Genomic DNA, 23,687 nt, shown 5'->3' on the forward strand with positions numbered 1-23,687 from the left:
CATGTCTGGGTACCAAAAGTTGCGTCTTTTAATTACGAAAATTTTGGTACCCAAACATCTATTGGTCATCGCTGAAATTTTTAAGTTATCGCAGTTTTAGTGAAAAAAGTTGATTTTTTGCCAATTTCGTCATTCTCCGGTTTTTGCGCGCGGCGCAAAAACACGGATTTTATTTTCAAATCATATCTCGAATCTGTTAATGAACTCCTCCCATTTTTTAGTATGTTATGTAAAAATGTCCGGGGAATCCGATAAAAATATTTCCAGTCATAAGCTCTTTGGTCCAGACACCGCCAAAACAGCATTTTAAAGTTTCATTTGCCCTTTTCATATGTTAGGCTAGATTTTTGAAACTTCTTACTATTTTTCTTTGAAAAGCCAACTTATCACCTTTCATTTGCGTATAAGACAATTGAAATCGGTTAAAATGGCGAGGAGTTATGATTTTTCGAAAAAAGTGGTTTTTGCGAAAATCGACGAAACTGGCCATTTTTTAGACCACCCTAACATGGCGTAGGTCACCCTAATGGCCAAACAAAAAAATACGGGTCTAATTATTTCGGCCAGGGAACCCCCAGAAAAATTTTGAGCCCGATCCGAGCACTTTTGTTTTTTTCCATGCTGTTTTCGTGGGGAATTGCTGTATATATATAACTCGTTCGAACCCCCCACACCCTCAACCCACATCACCAACTGCGTTACGTAATAAAATAATGCTCTTTTACGCTGTACCATTCAGTCAACTCAATCGGAATTAAATTCGAATTGTCTTAGTATATATAGTATATATCTCGGGTGAGTTTTCAAATAGCCGTAAGAGCCATAGTGATCTCCGACATTAATATTCGTTTTTCTCCAAATTGTAATAAAATTTCATTCATTTTTAGTTTGGGTCACTTGAAAGACGTGTAGATGAACAATCTTAAGCATTTTTGAAATTGGTTTTTCGTAAGTGGGTCGGATACCGAGGCAAAAAGGCTTTGTTTACCATTGGCTCTTACGTATTTTGAAAACCAATCCGAGATATAGTATGTGCCCAAATACGTTAATACGCCTCTCTCGTATACGGTTGTTTATTTCGGCAGAAGTGGAGGCAGTTTGAAATTAACGCAAAAGTGTGTACACCACCAACTGCGTTACGTAATAAAATAATGCTCTTTTACGCTGGTAAACTGAAAACCCAACCATGGTAGTTGCTACCATATTAAAGGGTTAAATTGAGAACACGCACCGACGTATTTTTGCTAAAAACATTCTGTGCTTGGATTGACTAATTAACGCAGTCAGTTTTACTATGTCGTGAGCGGTATAGTCATTTTAACCCTCCAATACGGAGAAAATGATAATGATGTTGTAATTGCTACCATGCAATTTTGTGGAAGCATGGTACATTTTACCATACCACTTTTGTGTAGTAATCCTGGATATTTTCACAGTGTAATAAACGAGGCAGCTATACCACCACGCAGCGTAAAAGAGCATTATTTTATTACGTAACGCAGTTGTGGGTTCGCTTCGCTAGGAGACGGTGAATTTAGCGGATTGCAGACTGGATTTTTGCCATGTGATGTGATGATTGTCTAAACCCAAGTTGCCTAGGAATCGATAATTGGGAATAGAACCAATTCTACCTGAACCAGATTCTCACCACCATGGCAGCCGTCCATTGCCGGCCGCTCCCATCTCCACCGCGCACCAGGGACAAGGAAAGGGATTTGGAAAAAATAAAATAATGCTCTTTTACGCTGGTAAACTGAAAACCCAACCATGGTAGTTGCTACCATATTAAAGGGTTAAATTGAGAACACGCACCGACGTATTTTTGCTAAAAACATTCTGTGCTTGGATTGACTAATTAACGCAGTCAGTTTTACTATGTCGTGAGCGGTATAGTAATTTTAACCCTCCAATACGGAGAAAATGATAATGATGTTGTAATTGCTACCATGCAATTTTGTGGAAGCATGGTACATTTTACCATATTTGCGTTTACTTTTACTAAAAAGCCACAGTTAATTTAATAAGCAGCATTTTTAGCAAATGTTTTTTAAAATTACCATTGTCGGGCTTTCAGTGTGGCGCTGCGTGGTGGTAGATGCCCTGTTTATTACGCTGTGAAAATATCTGTGGCTAATTTAAGGAACCAAAAGGTGGCAACAGTAATGTCCGTTCAAAAGAGGTGCTGCAAAAAAACTTATTATTTTTTGATCAAATTTTCGAACAAATCAGCAACAAAGTTTGAGTCAATCTATACTTAAAAGTTAGTGTTGTTATTTGTTTTGCAAAACCGAAACGAAAGTGCCAAACATATTCGTAATTACCTTTTGCCTCTTGGTGGCGCTTTGTATTAGTATGTGTGTGGTCGATGTTTGCGGATGTGCACGCAGAACACAGAACAGTTAAAACTAGCGAAAATGCCTCACTTTCTTCCGATACAAGTCGCCATATTGATGTTCGAACAAATCAGCAACGAAAATTGAATCAGACTATACTTTAAAGTTAGTTTTTTTATTTGTTTTTGCAATACCGAAAAGAAAGTGCCAAAAATATTCGTAATTACCTTTTGCCTCTTTGTGGCGCTTTGTATTAGTATGTGTGTGGTCGATGTTTGCGGACGTGCACGCAAAACACAGAGCAGTTAGAACTAGCGAAAATGCCTCACTTTCTTCTGATGCAAGTCGCCATATTGAAATTACTTGAAAATTCATACCCGTGGTACTACCCAGTCAACTCAATCGGAATAAAAATCGAATCGTTTAAGTATTCCGTTTCAAACGCAACAACCGAACTGAATTCTGTTTTAGAATCCGATTGAGTAACGTAACGCAGTTGGTGGTGTGGGTTGAGGAGGTGGGAGGCAAAAAAGGCTTTGTTTACTATTGGCTCTTACGTATTTTTGAATACTAATCCGAAATATAGTATGTGCCCAAATACGTCAATACGCCTCTCTCGTATACGGTTGTAAATTTCGGCACAAGTGGAGGCAGTTTGAAACTAACACAAAAGTGTGTGTACACCACCAACTGCGTTACGTAATAAAATAATGCTCTTTTACGGTGGTGGCGCTGCGTGGTGGTAGCTGCCCTGTTTATTACACTGTGAAAATATCTATGGCTAATCTAAGGAACCAACAGGTGGCAACAGAAATGTCCGTTCAAAAGAGGTGCTGCAAAAAAACGTATTCTTTTTTGATCAAATTTTCGAACAAATCAGCAACAATTACAAGTTTGATAATCAAACTATACTTAAAAGTTAGTTTTGTTATTTGTTTTTGCAAAACCGAAAATAAAGTGCCAAAAATATTCGTAATTACCTTTTGCCTCTTGGTGGCGCTTTTTATTAGTATGAGTGTGGTCGATGTTTGCGGATGTGCACGCAGAACACAGAACAGTTAAAACTAGCGAAAATGCCTCACTTTCTTCTGATACAAGTTGCCGCATTCTTTTATTACGTAACGCAATTGGTGGTGGTCGCCATATTGAAATTACTTGAATATTCATACCCGTGGTACTACCCAGTCAACTCAATCGGAATTAAATTCGAATCGTTTAAGCATTCCGTTTCAAACGCAACAACCGAACTGAATTCCGTTTCAGAATTCCGATTGAGTTGACTGGGCAGTAGGTTCAAGTAGGATTACACACTTTTGTGTAATCATATGGTACGTTCGTTTGAAATGCCGGTGTGGCACTGAGTGCCGCACTCGTCGGTGCCAGTTTTGGTTCAATCGAACGTCATTTGTCAGTGCGCGTGGAACTCGAATGAAACTGAAAAAATATTGAGTGCGGCACTAGAGTTTCAGTTCCAACATGGCGGCGAAACTCGTGCGGAACTAGCGCGAGTTTCTTCAAAGAACACTTTGACAGCTCTGAGTGCGGCACTCAGTGTGAAACTAGCCATCAAACGAACGTACCAATAGTTGAACTAAAAAATGTTTAAAGCTGTTACTCGGTGAAGCAATAACGTTGCCCAGGCACGAAATATTTTAGCAGAGCTGGTTCTGTAAGAATCCTGCTAGAATGTCGCTACATTTCTGTTAGAATTCTATAAGAAAATGGAAACTCCCAGTCACGACGTTCTAGCAGGATTCTAACAGAGTTCTTACAGAGCTGGATATTCTTACAGCATTCTAGAAGAAATGTTCCACCGTTCTAGCAGAATTCTGACAGAACCAGCTCTGCTAGAATATTTCGTGACTGGGCTGTGTTAGAACTCGGCTAGAAACCAACCAACGAATGCCTGCTCATTAAGGTACACTTCTTTTATTACGTTACGCTAAAATTTGTATTTAAATCCAAATTTTAGCGTTACGTAATAAAAGAAGTGTTGGTTGGTTTCCAGCCGAGTTCTAACACAGTTTACATTTTCTTATAGAATTCTAACAGAAATGTAGCGACATTCTGGCAGGATTCTTACAAAACCAGCTCTGCTAAAATATTTCGTGCCTGCACTCAAAATCAGAATAACCCTTAAAAGGGTTTTTATCCTTTTTTCAAGTTTACCCGTCTTCACCCTTTTGAAAGGGTACGAGGGCGAAACCCTTCAAAAGGGTACTGGCCCAGTACCCTTTAAAAGGATACTGCCCAGTCAAATCAATCCGAATTCTGAAACGGAATATAATTAGAATCGTATACAAATTCCGTTTCAAACGCAACAACCGGTTCGAACACGGAACCGGTTGTTGCGTTTGAAATGGAATTTGTATACGATTCTAATTAGATTCCGTTTCAGAATTCGGATTGATTTGACTGGGTGGCCATGGAGCGGCGCGCTCACTAGCGACATCTATGAGTCAATTTTGTTTTGTTGAAACAGTGCTGCCATCTATTGTAATTTTTCATAATTTCTTTAAGCATTAAATTTTATTAGGAAAATGTTTTTTTATTGTTTTAAATTAATATTTACAGTTCAAAAAAAAATGTAATCCATAGTAAATCACATGCTTTGAGTATTGCGCTGTTCGGTTTAAACCGAGGGGCGTGACAATGGCCTTAATAAATTAATTTTGGCATTTAATATATTAAGGAATTAAATTCCTCTTGCCATTTGACATTTTACAGAACCACACCTGCTTTATTGAAAACGTTGGTTTGCTTTGTGTCTCTTTCGCGCTCGACTGTCAAGTTTGTTTTGAATTAATTTTGTGATGCAGCAAGCTGCAACGCAGGAAAAGTTTATGGAGCAGCACCGGAAAAGGACAAACTGCCGGAGAGCATCGGAACATCCAACGCCATCGAATTCCACCGCAAGTGGAAACTTGTTCATCTCAGCTGGACAGATTGTTCCGCTAAGCATCGTTCTCGCATGGTGAGTTTCAATATTCTTTTCAAACTTTTCAAGTTAAATAGGCAATTCTTGTTTCAACTATCAGTTGTTTAAAAAACGATCATCTTTCGAACCAGTTGTTTTTTCTGTGATTAAAGACATTATTTTGTTCCACCCCCTCCAGGTTTTAATTGGAAGTGTTGCATTCCTCTTGAAGGACTGCTTCCTCCAAACGGGATGTTGTTGCTGTGGGTGCCGCGGCCGTTCAACATGCGTCGGGACAATGTCGATGGGTGATCTGGTCAAAGGTCAAAGGCTGGTGCTAGGAGTACTGCTCGTCGGGAAATCAGTTGAAATCTTCTTGGTTACGTGCTGAACGCGTTCAAATACCGCAAACCGCAGGTGCAGAAGAAGCAGTACCAGTTCCGTTCGCTCAGCGCGACTCAGTTCTTCCAAGCATCGACTCTGCCTGGTATAATTTGCTTAACCTGAACAGTTTTCATTTGGATCGCGATTTTAATGTAAAACTTATAAAGACGTTTACTAAAAAGGATTGTGAGGTGCGATTCGTAGATGCTTGTGCCGGGGAATTGTGCTTTTATTCATCATGCGCAAAGTCAAGTTGTGAAATATAATAAATATAAATAAAAAATCTATTCTAACATGATAGCGAGAACATCACTTAAACAATAATTTTGTATATTTATTATTATTTTTTCATTAAGCATATTTTTAAATAAAGGGCAAGTACTTGTACTTCGACTGACACCATATTAACAAATCAAACTTCCGTCCGATACCGAATGTGGGGTGACCTGTTAAGTTTCAGTAGAAGCGGTTTGCTCCTTGCCGAAGCTCAATTCCATAAGCAGCTTCTAGGATGATGTCCAAGTTCTTTGACGCAATCGCGAAGAAAAATCAGAGAGAGAACGTTGCCAGCGAGGACGTTCTGTGCACCTGAGCCGGCGCCGGTTCGGTATTGATGAGATAATTGTTGCTGATTTGTTCGAACATTTGATAAAAAAGTTTTTTTGCGGCACCTCTTTTTGACGAACATTTCTGTTGCCACCTTTTGGTTCCTTGGATTAGCCATGGATATTTTCATAGTGTAATAGTGAGTTATCTAAGCCCGAGCTCACGCACACTAGCACTCCATTTGTTTTGCTGGCGGGTACAAAATTTAACCTCAATGTTTTTCGTGTACGTTCACGCAATACATGCGCACGTAGATAACTCTATGAACAGGGCAGCTACCACCACGCAGCGCCACCAGCGTAAAAGAGCATCTTTTATTACGTAACGCTGTTGGTGGTGTAGGTTGAGGGGGGTGGGAGGTTCGAACGAGTTAAGTATTTTTTTGAAATTTGTATGGACATTTTAAACGAAGGGGGAGGGGATCAAAAAATCCAAATTTTAGCGTTACGTAATAAAAGAAGTGTACCTAAATGAGCAGGCATTCGTTGGTTGGTTTCTAGCCGAGTTCTAACACAGTTTCCATTTTCTTATAGAATGGTCCTGGGTTCGATACCCATCTGCTTCCAACGAGAAAGTTCTGGACTCATTGAATTTGGAAATTAATGAAAAACATGAAGCTCACGGCGGGGTTCAATCCCCTGTCCTTAGGATTGGCAAACAAAATGCTTCCCACTTTACCGTGGAGCATTAGTAGCTTCAGTAGGACTTAGACTGATATAGTTGAATCCAAGAAACGGACGAGAATAAAGTTGAATGCAAGGTAGTAGTGCGTCGTAGTGGTGGTGCATATCGCGTTACCGTGCGTCTCTGTTCGAGTGCCAAAAAAAAATCCGACGAAAATCTTTCCGATCGCGCCCGAAGAAGCCACACAGCAAAGTGCTCGTTCGCGGCGCGAGTTGAGTGTGTTGCATAGATCAGCTTTCTAGACGCAACGCGAGCCCAAAAAATCGCGTGTCGTCGGAAATGTTGTGGAAGTTTTTGAGAAAAACTGAAATGGGTGTAAAAGTGCTAGAGTGTTCACCGACCGTAACGACGAGGCTACCGCTGGCCTTGCAGCGTAGGTGGTAGTCCCACCGCGAGGCTAGGGCTCCTTAGGCTAGCCACCTATGGAGTCCAAAAGCAAAACGATGGCTACTGAATCTGCGAGAAGGAAACCAGACTGGAGGAATGGAACGACCCTTAGCATGAAAACACGGACACGAATCGGAACATGGAACGTATTGACGCTTGCCCAGAAGGGTAAGTTAGCAACGCTAGGGAAGGAGGCAGCTCGGCTGAAGCTTGAGATCTTGGGGCTTAGCGAAGTCCGTTGGCCGAACTCAGCAGAACACAAGTTCAAAAACTTCAACATGTCAGTGGAAATTTCTGTTTGTTGACAACCATAGAGTTATCTACGTGCGCATGTATTGCGTGTACGTACACGAAAAAAAGTGAGGTTAAATTTTGTACCGTCCAGCAAAACAAATGGTGTGCTAGTGTGCGTGAGCTTGGGCTTAGATAACTCTATAGAGGTATCAAAGCCCGAGCTCACGCACACTAGTACTCCATTTGTTTTGCTGATTGGTACAAAATTTAACCTCAATCTATTTCGTGTACGTACGTGCAATACACGCGCACGTAGATAACTCTACAGTTATCCATTTTTTTCAAATAGCTCTTGAATGACTTTTTTTAAAATGCTGAAATTGATTTGAGGTACAACACGTAAATTTTTAAATGAAACTAATGGCAAAATATTTTGTAAGATAGTGAATACAAAACAGAAACAAAATCACCAACATTCATCACGGACGTCTTTTCTGCGGATACTTTGCTTGGAAGAAATCTTATTTTCGACGGACGCGTAGTGCGGACGTACGGAGCACGGATGCGCATACGGGTGCGGAACAGTGTGAATGGCTGCATAAGAAATGCATTGGAGAAATCGCGTCCGCACTGTGCGTCCGTACTGTCAAATTTTGTGCGGATGCGGCTGCGGCTGCGGATGCGGTATAATGTGAATACATATACATATAATGTCAATACAATACGCTGCGTGGTGGTATAGCTGCCTCCCAGTCAAATCAATCCGAATTCTGAAACGGAATCTAATTAGAATTGTATACAAATTCCGTTTCAAACGCAACAACCGGTTCGAACACGGAACCGGTTGTTGCGTTTGAAACGGAATTTGTATACGATTCTAATTAGATTCCGTTTCAGAATTCGGATTGATTTGACTGGGCTCGTTTATTACACTGTGAAAATATCCAGGATTACTACACAAAAGTGTGTAATCCTACTTGAACCTACTGCCCAGTCCACTCAATCGGAATTCTGAAACGGAATTCAGTTCGGTTGTTGCGTTTGAATCGGAATACTTAAACGATTCGAATTTAATTCCGATTGAGTTGACTGGGTAGTACCACGGGTATGAATTTTCAAGTAAGTTCAATATGGCGACTTGCATCAGAAGAAAGTGAGGCATTTTCGCTAGTTCTAACTGATCTGTGTTTTGCGTGCACGTCCGCAAAAATCGACCACACACATACTAATACAAAGCGCCTCAAAGAGGCAAAAGGTAATTACGAATATTTTTGGCACTTTCTTTTCGGTTTTGCAAAAACAAATAAAAAAAACTAACTAAAGTATAGTCTGATTCAATTTTCGTTGCTGATTTGTTCGAACATCAATATGGCGACTTGTATCAGAAGAAAGTGAGGCATTTTCGCTAGTTTTAACTGTTCTGTGTTCTGCGTGCACATCCGCAAACATCGACCACACACATACTAATACAAAGCGCCACCAAGAGGCAAAAGGTAATTACGAATATTTTTGGCACTTTCGTTTCGGTTTTGCAAAACAATTTGTATGGACATTTTAAACGAAGGGCGAAGGGGTCAAAAAATCCAAATTTTAGCGTTACGTAATAAAAGAAGTGTACCTAAATGAGCAGGCATTCGTTGGTTGGTTTCTAGCCGAGTTCTAACACAGTTTCCATTTTCTTATAGAATGGTCCTGGGTTCGATACCCATCTGCTTCCAACGAGAAAGTTCTGGACTCATTGAATTTGGAAATTAATGAAAAACATGAAGCTCACGGCGGGGTTCAATCCCCTGTCCTTACCCTGACTGAAAAGTCCGTCGGACGTCCGTCGTTTGTCGTTCGTGCAATCGTACGACGTCGCACGACAATGTCGTGCGACATTCGCACGAATGTCATACGTTTTTGCACCAAAATGTCGTATTTGTCGTGCGATCGATCATCGAAATTGTTCGACATTGTCGTACGACATTCGACCGACGTCGCACGGTTTTGTTATTTAGGTTGTCGTGCCTTTGTCGTATGCTGTTTTTTTTCGGATTTTGAGGTTATGTGGCAGTAAAAATAAACATTTTTTTTATTTTTAAATTATGTTTATATGTATTTTTTCTGTAAATTAATCTTTTTCACTCGATTTCACAAACATTCATTAATTTTACTTGTTGTGTGTCGCGATCTTCACGTGGTTTTTGGCGTTGTCTTCCAGTTGGCCTTTCAGCTCATCTCGTCGCCTCGGCATCCCACAAATGGATGGCCACCGGAGTCCGGACAAGGTCGGTTTACGCACTTCCGGTACAAGTGTTTTTGCGATCGTTACAGCTTCCGTTCCGTGGGACAACACGGAAACGCTGGGTTGTCAGCAGGATTCGATTGGAATATTTTTGGTTACCTGAAAAAAGATTACGTCATTCGGCTAAATCATCCAAAATATAACTAGAAATGTGAAATTTAACTTTCAATGTAAAATTAAAAAAAAAGTAGTCTCTAAACTTGTAAGTTTTTGGGAAAAAAAGACAAAAAAAATGTTAAGCATAACATAATATTTCATTGAAACATTTTAAATTTAAGATAAAAAATCAAAATCAACTTATGTTGATTTTTTATCCAAAATTTGTATGGAGAATTTGATTTATTTTTTAAATTTAAAGTGCATGTGTTTCTTGGGACTCTGAAGTCCATGCTTTAAAGAAGCAATGAACTTTAAAGTTTTCGAACAATTATGATATGTTCGAATGTTAGAATCGTTAAAATCTAAAATATCTGAATAATTTTAAAATTAAAATAAAATCTTTGATATTTCGAAAAAACGTTTTGAAAATATCAAGAATTTTAAGAATAAGACAATTTTTTTAACGATTTTAGAATTTTACAATTTTATAATTTTATAATTTTATAATTTTATAATTTTATAATTTTATAATTTTATAATTTTATAATTTTATAATTTTATAATTTTATAATTTTATAATTTTATAATTTTATAATTTTATAATTTTATAATTTTATAATTTTATAATTTTATTATTTTATAATTTTATAATTTTATAATTTTATAATTTTATAATTTTATAATTTTATAATTTTATAATTTTATAATTTTATAATTTTATAATTTTATAATTTTATATATAATTTTATAATTTTATAATTTTATAATTTTATAATTTTATAATTTTATAATTTTATAATTTTATAATTTTATAATTTTATAATTTTATAATTTTATAATTTTATAATTTTATAATTTTATAATTTTATAATTTTATAATTTTATAATTTTATAATTTTATAATTTTATAATTTTATAATTTTATAATTTTATAATTTTATAATTTTATAATTTTATAATTTTATAATTTTATAATTTTATAATTTTATAATTTTATAATTTTATAATTTTATAATTTTATAATTTTATAATTTTATAATTTTATAATTTTATAATTTTATAATTTTATAATTTTATAATTTTATAATTTTATAATTTTATAATTTTATAATTTTATAATTTTATAATTTTATAATTTTATAATTTTATAATTTTATAATTTTATAATTTTATAATTTTATAATTTTATAATTTTATAATTTTATAATTTTATAATTTTATAATTTTATAATTTTATAATTTTATAATTTTATAATTTTATAATTTTATAATTTTATAATTTTATAATTTTATAATTTTATAATTTTATAATTTTATAATTTTATAATTTTATAATTTTATAATTTTATAATTTTATAATTTTATAATTTTATAATTTTATAATTTTATAATTTTATAATTTTATAATTTTATAATTTTATAATTTTATAATTTTATAATTTTATAATTTTATAATTTTATAATTTTATAATTTTATAATTTTATAATTTTATAATTTTATAATTTTATAATTTTATAATTTTATAATTTTATAATTTTATAATTTTATAATTTTATAATTTTATAATTTTATAATTTTATAATTTTATAATTTTATAATTTTATAATTTTATAATTTTATAATTTTATAATTTTATAATTTTATAATTTTATAATTTTATAATTTTATAATTTTATAATTTTATAATTTTATAATTTTATAATTTTATAATTTTATAATTTTATAATTTTATAATTTTATAATTTTATAATTTTATAATTTTATAATTTTATAATTTTATAATTTTATAATTTTATAATTTTATAATTTTATAATTTTATAATTTTATAATTTTATAATTTTATAATTTTATAATTTTATAATTTTATAATTTTATAATTTTATAATTTTATAATTTTATAATTTTATAATTTTATAATTTTATAATTTTATAATTTTATAATTTTATAATTTTATAATTTTATAATTTTATAATTTTATAATTTTATAATTTTATAATTTTATAATTTTATAATTTTATAATTTTATAATTTTATAATTTTATAATTTTATAATTTTATAATTTTATAATTTTATAATTTTATAATTTTATAATTTTATAATTTTATAATTTTATAATTTTATAATTTTATAATTTTATAATTTTATAATTTTATAATTTTATAATTTTATAATTTTATAATTTTATAATTTTATAATTTTATAATTTTATAATTTTATAATTTTATAATTTTATAATTTTATAATTTTATAATTTTATAATTTTATAATTTTATAATTTTATAATTTTATAATTTTATAATTTTATAATTTTATAATTTTATAATTTTATAATTTTATAATTTTATAATTTTATAATTTTATAATTTTATAATTTTATAATTTTATAATTTTATAATTTTATAATTTTATAATTTTATAATTTTATAATTTTATAATTTTATAATTTTATAATTTTATAATTTTATAATTTTATAATTTTATAATTTTATAATTTTATAATTTTATAATTTTATAATTTTATAATTTTATAATTTTATAATTTTATAATTTTATAATTTTATAATTTTATAATTTTATAATTTTATAATTTTATAATTTTATAATTTTATAATTTTATAATTTTATAATTTTATAATTTTATAATTTTATAATTTTATAATTTTATAATTTTATAATTTTATAATTTTATAATTTTATAATTTATAATTTTATAATTTTATAATTTTATAATTTTATAATTTTATAATTTTATAATTTTATAATTTTATAATTTTATAATTTTATAATTTTATAATTTTATAATTTTATAATTTTATAATTTTATAATTTTATAATTTTATAATTTTATAATTTTATAATTTTATAATTTTATAATTTTATAATTTTATAATTTTATAATTTTATAATTTTATAATTTTATAATTTTATAATTTTATAATTTTATAATTTTATAATTTTATAATTTTATAATTTTATAATTTTATAATTTTATAATTTTATAATTTTATAATTTTATAATTTTATAATTTTATAATTTTATAATTTTATAATTTTATAATTTTATAATTTTATAATTTTATAATTTTATAATTTTATAATTTTATAATTTTATAATTTTATAATTTTATAATTTTATAATTTTATAATTTTATAATTTTATAATTTTATAATTTTATAATTTTATAATTTTATAATTTTATAATTTTATAATTTTATAATTTTATAATTTTATAATTTTATAATTTTATAATTTTATAATTTTATAATTTTATAATTTTATAATTTTATAATTTTATAATTTTATAATTTTATAATTTTATAATTTTATAATTTTATAATTTTATAATTTTATAATTTTATAATTTTATAATTTTATAATTTTATAATTTTATAATTTTATAATTTTATAATTTTATAATTTTATAATTTTATAATTTTATAATTTTATAATTTTATAATTTTATAATTAATTTTATAATTTTATAATTTTATAATTTTATAATTTTATAATTTTATAATTTTATAATTTTATAATTTTATAATTTTATAATTTTATAATTTTATAATTTTATAATTTTATAATTTTATAATTTTATAATTTTATAATTTTATAATTTTATAATTTATAATTTTATAATTTTATAATTTTATAATTTTATAATTTTATAATTTTATAATTTTATAATTTTATAATTTTATAATTTTATAATTTTATAATTTTATAATTTTATAATTTTATAATTTTATAATTTTATAATTTTATAATTTTATAATTTTATAATTTTATAATTTTATAATTTTATAATTTTATAATTTTATAATTTTATAATTTTATAATTTTATAATTTATAATTTTATAATTTTATAATTTTATAATTTTATAATTTTATAATTTTATAATTTTATAATTTTATAATTTTATAATTTTATAATTTTATAATTTTATAATTTTATAATTTTATAATTTTATAATTTTATAATTTTATAATTTTATAATTTTATAATTTTATAATTTTATAATTTTATAATTTTATAATTTTATAATTTTATAATTTTATAATTTTATAATTTTATAATTTTATAATTTTATAATTTTATAATTTTATAATTTTATAATTTTATAATTTTATAATAATTTATAATTTTATAATTTTATAATTTTATAATTTTATAATTTTATAATTTTATAATTTTATAATTTTATAATTTTATAATTTTATAATTTTATAATTTTATAATTTTATAATTTTATAATTTTATAATTTTATAATTTTATAATTTTATAATTTTATAATTTTATAATTTTATAATTTTATAATTTTATAATTTTATAATTTTATAATTTTATAATTTTATAATTTTATAATTTTATAATTTTATAATTTTATAATTTTATAATTTTATAATTTTATAATTTTATAATTTTATAATTTTATAATTTTATAATTTTATAATTTTATAATTTTATAATTTTATAATTTTATAATTTTATAATTTTATAATTTTATAATTTTATAATTTTATAATTTATAATTTTATAATTTTATAATTTTATAATTTTATAATTTTATAATTTTATAATTTTATAATTTTATAATTTTATAATTTTATAATTTTATAATTTTATAATTTTATAATTTTATAATTTTATAATTTTATAATTTTATAATTTTATAATTTTATAATTTTATAATTTTATAATTTTATAATTTTATAATTTTATAATTTTATAATTTTATAATTTTATAATTTTATAATTTTATAATTTTATAATTTTATAATTTTATAATTTTATAATTTTATAATTTTATAATTTTATAATTTTATAATTTTATAATTTTATAATTTTATAATTTTATAATTTTATAATTTTATAATTTTATAATTTTATAATTTTATAATTTTATAATTTTATAATTTTATAATTTTATAATTTTATAATTTTATAATTTTATAATTTTATAATTTTATAATTTTATAATTTTATAATTTTATAATTTTATAATTTTATAATTTTATAATTTTATAATTTTATAATTTTATAATTTTATAATTTTATAATTTTATAATTTTATAATTTTATAATTTTATAATTTTATAATTTTATAATTTTATAATTTTATAATTTTATAATTTTATAATTTTATAATTTTATAATTTTATAATTTTATAATTTTATAATTTTATAATTTTATAATTTTATAATTTTATAATTTTATAATTTTATAATTTTATAATTTTATAATTTTATAATTTTATAATTTTATAATTTTATAATTTTATAATTTTATAATTTTATAATTTTATAATTTTATAATTTTATAATTTTATAATTTTATAATTTATATAATTTTATAATTTTATAATTTTATAATTTTATAATTTTATAATTTTATAATTTTATAATTTTATAATTTTATAATTTTATAATTTTATAATTTTATAATTTTATAATTTTATAATTTTATAATTTTATAATTTTATAATTTTATAATTTTATAATTTTATAATTTTATAATTTTATAATTTTATAATTTTATAATTTTATAATTTTATAATTTTATAATTTTATAATTTTATAATTTTATAATTTTATAATTTTATAATTTTATAATTTTATAATTTTATAATTTTATAATTTTATAATTTTATAATTTTATAATTTTATAATTTTATAATTTTATAATTTTATAATTTTATAATTTTATAATTTTATAATTTTATAATTTTATAATTTTATAATTTTATAATTTTATAATTTTATAATTTTATAATTTTATAATTTTATAATTTTATAATTTTATAATTTTATAATTTTATAATTTTATAATTTTATAATTTTATAATTTTATAATTTTATAATTTTATAATTTTATAATTTATAATTTTATAATTTTATAATTTTATAATTTTATAATTTTATAATTTTATAATTTTATAATTTTATAATTTTATAATTTTATAATTTTATAATTTTATAATTTTATAATTTTATAATTTTATAATTTTATAATTTTATAATTTTATAATTTTATAATTTTATAATTTTATAATTTTATAATTTTATAATTTTATAATTTTATAATTTTATAATTTTATAATTTTATAATTTTATAATTTTATAATTTTATAATTTTATAATTTTATAATTTTATAATTTTATAATTTTATAATTTTATAATTTTATAATTTTATAATTTTATAATTTTATTTATTTTATAATTTTATAATTTTATAATTTTATAATTTTATAATTTTATAATTTTATAATTTTATAATTTTATAATTTTATAATTTTATAATTTTATAATTTTATAATTTTATAATTTTATAATTTTATAATTTTATAATTTTATAATTTTATAATTTTATAATTTTATAATTTTATAATTTTATAATTTTATAATTTTATAATTTTATAATTTTATAATTTTATAATTTTATAATTTTATAATTTTATAATTTTATAATTTTATAATTTTATAATTTTATAATTTTATAATTTTATAATTTTATAATTTTATAATTTTATAATTTTATAATTTTATAATTTTATAATTTTATAATTTTATAATTTTATAATTTTATAATTTTATAATTTTATAATTTTATAATTTTATAATTTTATAATTTTATAATTTTATAATTTTATAATTTTATAATTTTATAATTTTATAATTTTATAATTTTATAATTTTATAATTTTATAATTTTATAATTTTATAATTTTATAATTTTATAATTTTATAATTTTATAATTTTATAATTTTATAATTTTATAATTTTATAATTTTATAATTTTATAATTTTATAATTTTATAATTTTATAATTTTATAATTTTATAATTTTATAATTTTATAATTTTATAATTTTATAATTTTATAATTTTATAATTTTATAATTTATAATTTTATAATTTTATAATTTTATAATTTTATAATTTTATAATTTTATAATTTTATAATTTTATAATTTTATAATTTTATAATTTTATAATTTTATAATTTTATAATTTTATAATTTTATAATTTTATAATTTTATAATTTTATAATTTTATAATTTTATAATTTTATAATTTTATAATTTTATAATTTTATAATTTTATAATTTTATAATTTTATAATTTTATAATTTTATAATTTTATAATTTTATAATTTTATAATTTTATAATTTTATAATTTTATAATTTTATAATTTTATAATTTTATAATTTTATAATTTTATAATTTTATAATTTTATAATTTTATAATTTTATAATTTTATAATTTTATAATTTTATAATTTTATAATTTTATAATTTTATAATTTTATAATTTTATAATTTTATAATTTTATAATTTTATAATTTTATAATTTTATAATTTTATAATTTTATAATTTTATAATTTTATAATTTTATAATTTTATAATTTTATAATTTTATAATTTTATAATTTTATAATTTTATAATTTTATAATTTATAATTTTATAATTTATAATTTTATAATTTTATAATTTTATAATTTTATAATTTTATAATTTTATAATTTTATAATTTTATAATTTTATAATTTTATAATTTTATAATTTTATAATTTTATAATTTTATAATTTTATAATTTTATAATTTTATAATTTTATAATTTTATAATTTTATAATTTTATAATTTTATAATTTTATAATTTTATAATTTTATAATTTTATAATTTTATAATTTTATAATTTTATAATTTTATAATTTTATAATTTTATAATTTTATAATTTTATAATTTTATAATTTTATAATTTTATAATTTTATAATTTTATAATTTTATAATTTTATAATTTTATAATTTTATAATTTTATAATTTTATAATTTTATAATTTTATAATTTTATAATTTTATAATTTTATAATTTTATAATTTTATAATTTTATAATTTTATAATTTTATAATTTTATAATTTTATAATTTTATAATTTTATAATTTTATAATTTTATAATTTTATAATTTTATAATTTTATAATTTTATAATTTTATAATTTTATAATTTTATAATTTTATAATTTTATAATTTTATAATTTTATAATTTTATAATTTTATAATTTTATAATTTTATAATTTTATAATTTTATAATTTTATAATTTTATAATTTTATAATTTTATAATTTTATAATTTTATAATTTTATAATTTTATAATTTTATAATTTTATAATTTTATAATTTTATAATTTTATAATTTTATAATTTTATAATTTTATAATTTTATAATTTTATAATTTTATAATTTTATAATTTTATAATTTTATAATTTTATAATTTTATAATTTTATAATTTTATAATTTTATAATTTTATAATTTTATAATTTTATAATTTTATAATTTTATAATTTTATAATTTTATAATTTTATAATTTTATAATTTTATAATTTTATAATTTTATAATTTTATAATTTTATAATTTTATAATTTTATAATTTTATAATTTTATAATTTTATAATTTTATAATTTTATAATTTTATAATTTTATAATTTTATAATTTTATAATTTTATAATTTTATAATTTTATAATTTTATAATTTTATAATTTTATAATTTTATAATTTTATAATTTTATAATTTTATAATTTTATAATTTTATAATTTTATAATTTTATAATTTTATAATTTTATAATTTTATAATTTTATAATTTTATAATTTTATAATTTTATAATTTTATAATTTTATAATTTTATAATTTTATAATTTTATAATTTTATAATTTTATAATTTTATAATTTTATAATTTTATAATTTTATAATTTTATAATTTTATAATTTTATAATTTTATAATTTTATAATTTTATAATTTTATAATTTTATAATTTTATAATTTTATAATTTTATAATTTTATAATTTTATAATTTTATAATTTTATAATTTTATAATTTTATAATTTTATAATTTTATAATTTTATAATTTTATAATTTTATAATTTTATAATTTTATAATTTTATAATTTTATAATTTTATAATTTTATAATTTTATAATTTTATAATTTTATAATTTTATAATTTTATAATTTTATAATTTTATAATTTTATAATTTTATAATTTTATAATTTTATAATTTTATAATTTTATAATTTTATAATTTTATAATTTTATAATTTTATAATTTTATAATTTTATAATTTTATAATTTTATAATTTTATAATTTTATAATTTTATAATTTTATAATTTTATAATTTTATAATTTTATAATTTTATAATTTTATAATTTTATAATTTTATAATTTTATAATTTTATAATTTTATAATTTTATAATTTTATAATTTTATAATTTTATAATTTTATAATTTTATAATTTTATAATTTTATAATTTTATAATTTTATAATTTTATAATTTTATAATTTTATAATTTTATAATTTTATAATTTTATAATTTTATAATTTTATAATTTTATAATTTTATAATTTTATAATTTTATAATTTTATAATTTTATAATTTTATAATTTTATAATTTTATAATTTTATAATTTTATAATTTTATAATTTTATAATTTTATAATTTTATAATTTTATAATTTTATAATTTTATAATTTTATAATTTTATAATTTTATAATTTTATAATTTTATAATTTTATAATTTTATAATTTTATAATTTTATAATTTTATAATTTTATAATTTTATAATTTTATAATTTTATAATTTTATAATTTTATAATTTTATAATTTTATAATTTTATAATTTTATAATTTTATAATTTTATAATTTTATAATTTTATAATTTTATAATTTTATAATTTTATAATTTTATAATTTTATAATTTTATAATTTTATAATTTTATAATTTTATAATTTTATAATTTTATAATTTTATAATTTTATAATTTTATAATTTTATAATTTTATAATTTTATAATTTTATAATTTTATAATTTTATAATTTTATAATTTTATAATTTTATAATTTTATAATTTTATAATTTTATAATTTTATAATTTTATAATTTTATAATTTTATAATTTTATAATTTTATAATTTTATAATTTTATAATTTTATAATTTTATAATTTTATAATTTTATAATTTTATAATTTTATAATTTTATAATTTTATAATTTTATAATTTTATAATTTTATAATTTTATAATTTTATAATTTTATAATTTTATAATTTTATAATTTTATAATTTTATAATTTTATAATTTTATAATTTTATAATTTTATAATTTTATAATTTTATAATTTTATAATTTTATAATTTTATAATTTTATAATTTTATAATTTTATAATTTTATAATTTTATAATTTTATAATTTTATAATTTTATAATTTTATAATTTTATAATTTTATAATTTTATAATTTTATAATTTTATAATTTTATAATTTTATAATTTTATAATTTTATAATTTTATAATTTTATAATTTTATAATTTTATAATTTTATAATTTTATAATTTTATAATTTTATAATTTTATAATTTTATAATTTTATAATTTTATAATTTTATAATTTTATAATTTTATAATTTTATAATTTTATAATTTTATAATTTTATAATTTTATAATTTTATAATTTTATAATTTTATAATTTTATAATTTTATAATTTTATAATTTTATAATTTTATAATTTTATAATTTTATAATTTTATAATTTTATAATTTTATAATTTTATAATTTTATAATTTTATAATTTTATAATTTTATAATTTTATAATTTTATAATTTTATAATTTTATAATTTTATAATTTTATAATTTTATAATTTTATAATTTTATAATTTTATAATTTTATAATTTTATAATTTTATAATTTTATAATTTTATAATTTTATAATTTTATAATTTTATAATTTTATAATTTTATAATTTTATAATTTTATAATTTTATAATTTTATAATTTTATAATTTTATAATTTTATAATTTTATAATTTTATAATTTTATAATTTTATAATTTTATAATTTTATAATTTTATAATTTTATAATTTTATAATTTTATAATTTTATAATTTTATAATTTTATAATTTTATAATTTTATAATTTTATAATTTTATAATTTTATAATTTTATAATTTTATAATTTTATAATTTTATAATTTTATAATTTTATAATTTTATAATTTTATAATTTTATAATTTTATAATTTTATAATTTTATAATTTTATAATTTTATAATTTTATAATTTTATAATTTTATAGTTTTATAACTTTATAATTTTATAATTTTATAATTTTATAATTTTGTAGTTTTATAATTTTATAATTTTATATTTTTATAATTTTATAATTTTGTAATTTTATAATTTTCAATCGTTTGGTAGTGTGTGTGAACTCCGTGTAAAAGGGGTGTCAAACTAAAAAGTTACCCCGTTCGTTTGACAACAGTTGGTGTCAAACCATCGGGGTTTGAGTGTATTGTTAAAAGATGACCAAGATAACCGAAGAAATAAATAGAATTGAATTGAATCGAAACAATTTTATAATTTCAATATATTTTTTCATATATTTGAACGAAACTATACCTTTTAATAGATTATTTTATATTTATGTGAATCTTAGAAAATTTGAATTGGGGAATTGAAAAGATTCAGGAAAGATTGCTATGAAAAATAGAATTTTATTGTTTAGAATTTGTGATGGTTTCAGGTTTTTAATTCTCCAGTCCCTCCCGAGCACACTTTCATCGTCCTCATTTATTTTCCGTCGTCCAAATGGGATGCAACACCCCCTCTATCGTTTCAAAAACACAACTCACCGTATAAAAACCTCCGGCGGATCAGAAACGCCGTCTTCCTCCACCTTTCTTTTCACACGGAACATTGTACACCTCCCCAAGACTTGACGGGAAGGGGAATGGTCTTTCTCCCTCCTTCTGTTCCATTGGGGGAAACATTCATTACTTGCCGTTTCATTGTCCTCCTCCTTGGGTATGGCACGCACCGCCACCTCCCGCGGAAAGTTAAAAACCAATCCGCTTCCTCGATCGCAGACCGGGTGCTTCCTTCCCGTCTTCCGGCATGGCCCGCCGGATCAACGATGTGACCTGTTCTCCTCCTCCTCCTCCTCCTCCATCACGAAGGCCGAAATCAGGAAATCTGGAATATATTGCTATGATAAAGCAGCTCGCAAAAGCAACACAACTTACCAATCAACCGGCCAAAATCCACACTAACTTGCGACAACGTAAACTGGTTCGATTCGGTACAAAGTTTCTCTGATTTGATCAAGTCCAAACAAGACCAACTGAAGAGAACTGTCAAACTGCGTCGACGAATATCGTGACGTCAAATTGAAGGAAAATCGATGGAAAAAACAATGTCGGGCATGTCAAGTGTTTGTCGTTCGTTTGTCGTCCTTTTGACCAATCGATATCGAAACGGTAAAATGAAAACCGTGCGACAGCTCGTACGACGTGCGACATTTTTCAAACAGGGTAGGATTGGCATACAAAATGCTTTCCACTTTACCGTGGAGCATTGGTAGCTTCAGTAGGACTTAGACTGATATAGTTGAATCCAAGAAACGGACGAGAATAAAGTTGAATGCAAGGTAGTAGTGGTGGTGCATATCGCGTTACCGTGCGTCTCTGTTCGAGTGCCAACAAAATCCGACGAAAATCTTTCAATCGCGCCCGAAGAAGCCACACAGCAAAGTGCTCGTTCGCGGCGCGCGTTGAGTGTGTTGCATAGATCAGCTTTCTAGACGCAACGCGAGCCCAAAAAATCGCGTGTCGTCGGAAATGTTGTGAAAGTTTTTGAGAAAAACTGAAATGGGTGTAAAAGTGCTAGAGTGTTCACCGACCGTAACGACGAGGCTACCGCTGGCCTTGCAGCGTAGGTGGTAGTCCCACCGCGAGGCTAGGGCTCCTTAGGCTAGCCACCTATGGAGTCCAAAAGCAAAACGATGGCTACTGAATCTGCGAGAAGGAAACCAGACTGGAGGAATGGAACGACCCTTAGCATGAAAACACGGACACGAATCGGAACATGGAACGTATTGACGCTTGCCCAGAAGGGTAAGTTAGCAACGCTAGGGAAGGAGGCAGCTCGGCTGAAGCTTGAGATCTTGGGGCTTAGCGAAGTCCGTTGGCCGAACTCAGCAGAACACAAGTTGCCCACCGGGCAAGTTCTGCTGTATTCTGGTATGCAAGCCGAAGACAGCCAACGCGCACATCGGGTGCGAGGAGTAGGATTCCTACTGAGCCCGAATGCACGATCGGCGCTCTTAACGTGGGAACCAATAAGCGAGCGAATAATTGTAGCCATATTTAGGACGAGAGTCAGGAACCTGACTTTTGTCCAAGTTTACGCGCCAACCGACGCTGCCGACTTGCAGGAGAAGGAGGGGTTCTACAGTCAGCTGAGCGGTACAGTCGACAAGATCCCGAAAGGTGACATCCGGATCTTCGCGGGCGACTTCAATGCGAAGATCGGCTCTGACAACACGGACCTTGAGCGTATTATGGGGCGCCATGGTCTCGGAGAGATGAGCGAGAACGGTGAGCTGTTTACAGAGTTTTGTGGAAATTACGATATGGTGATCGGGGGATCGCTCTTTCCCCACCGATCAGTACATAAAGTCACGTGGGTTTCACGTGATGGGCGAACTGAAAATCAGATAGACCACATCTGTGTCAGCCACAAGTGGAGAAGGAGTTTCCTTGATGTGAGGAATATGCGGAGCGTTGACATCGCATCCGACCATCATCTTCTCGTCGGCGAAATACGACTACGGGTAGCGCGTGTCGTACGGCAGG

The 23,687-nt window shown here is 22.3% G+C and overlaps 1 long non-coding RNA gene across 1 annotated transcript; it reads right to left on the minus strand.

Moving 5' to 3' along the window:
• Positions 1 to 9,849: 9,849 nt before the first annotated feature.
• LOC119767573 lies at positions 9,850 to 21,927 on the minus strand. Its single transcript, XR_005277594.1, has 2 exons — positions 21,687 to 21,927; positions 9,850 to 9,931 (listed from the first exon to the last, which is right to left on the minus strand). It is a non-coding gene; the product is annotated as an uncharacterized LOC119767573 (long non-coding RNA).
• Positions 21,928 to 23,687: the final 1,760 nt, after the last annotated feature.

This window comes from Culex quinquefasciatus, chromosome 2 (genome assembly GCF_015732765.1).
Source record: "Culex quinquefasciatus strain JHB chromosome 2, VPISU_Cqui_1.0_pri_paternal, whole genome shotgun sequence".
In the NCBI taxonomy this organism is placed as follows: Eukaryota; Metazoa; Arthropoda; class Insecta; order Diptera; family Culicidae; genus Culex; species Culex quinquefasciatus.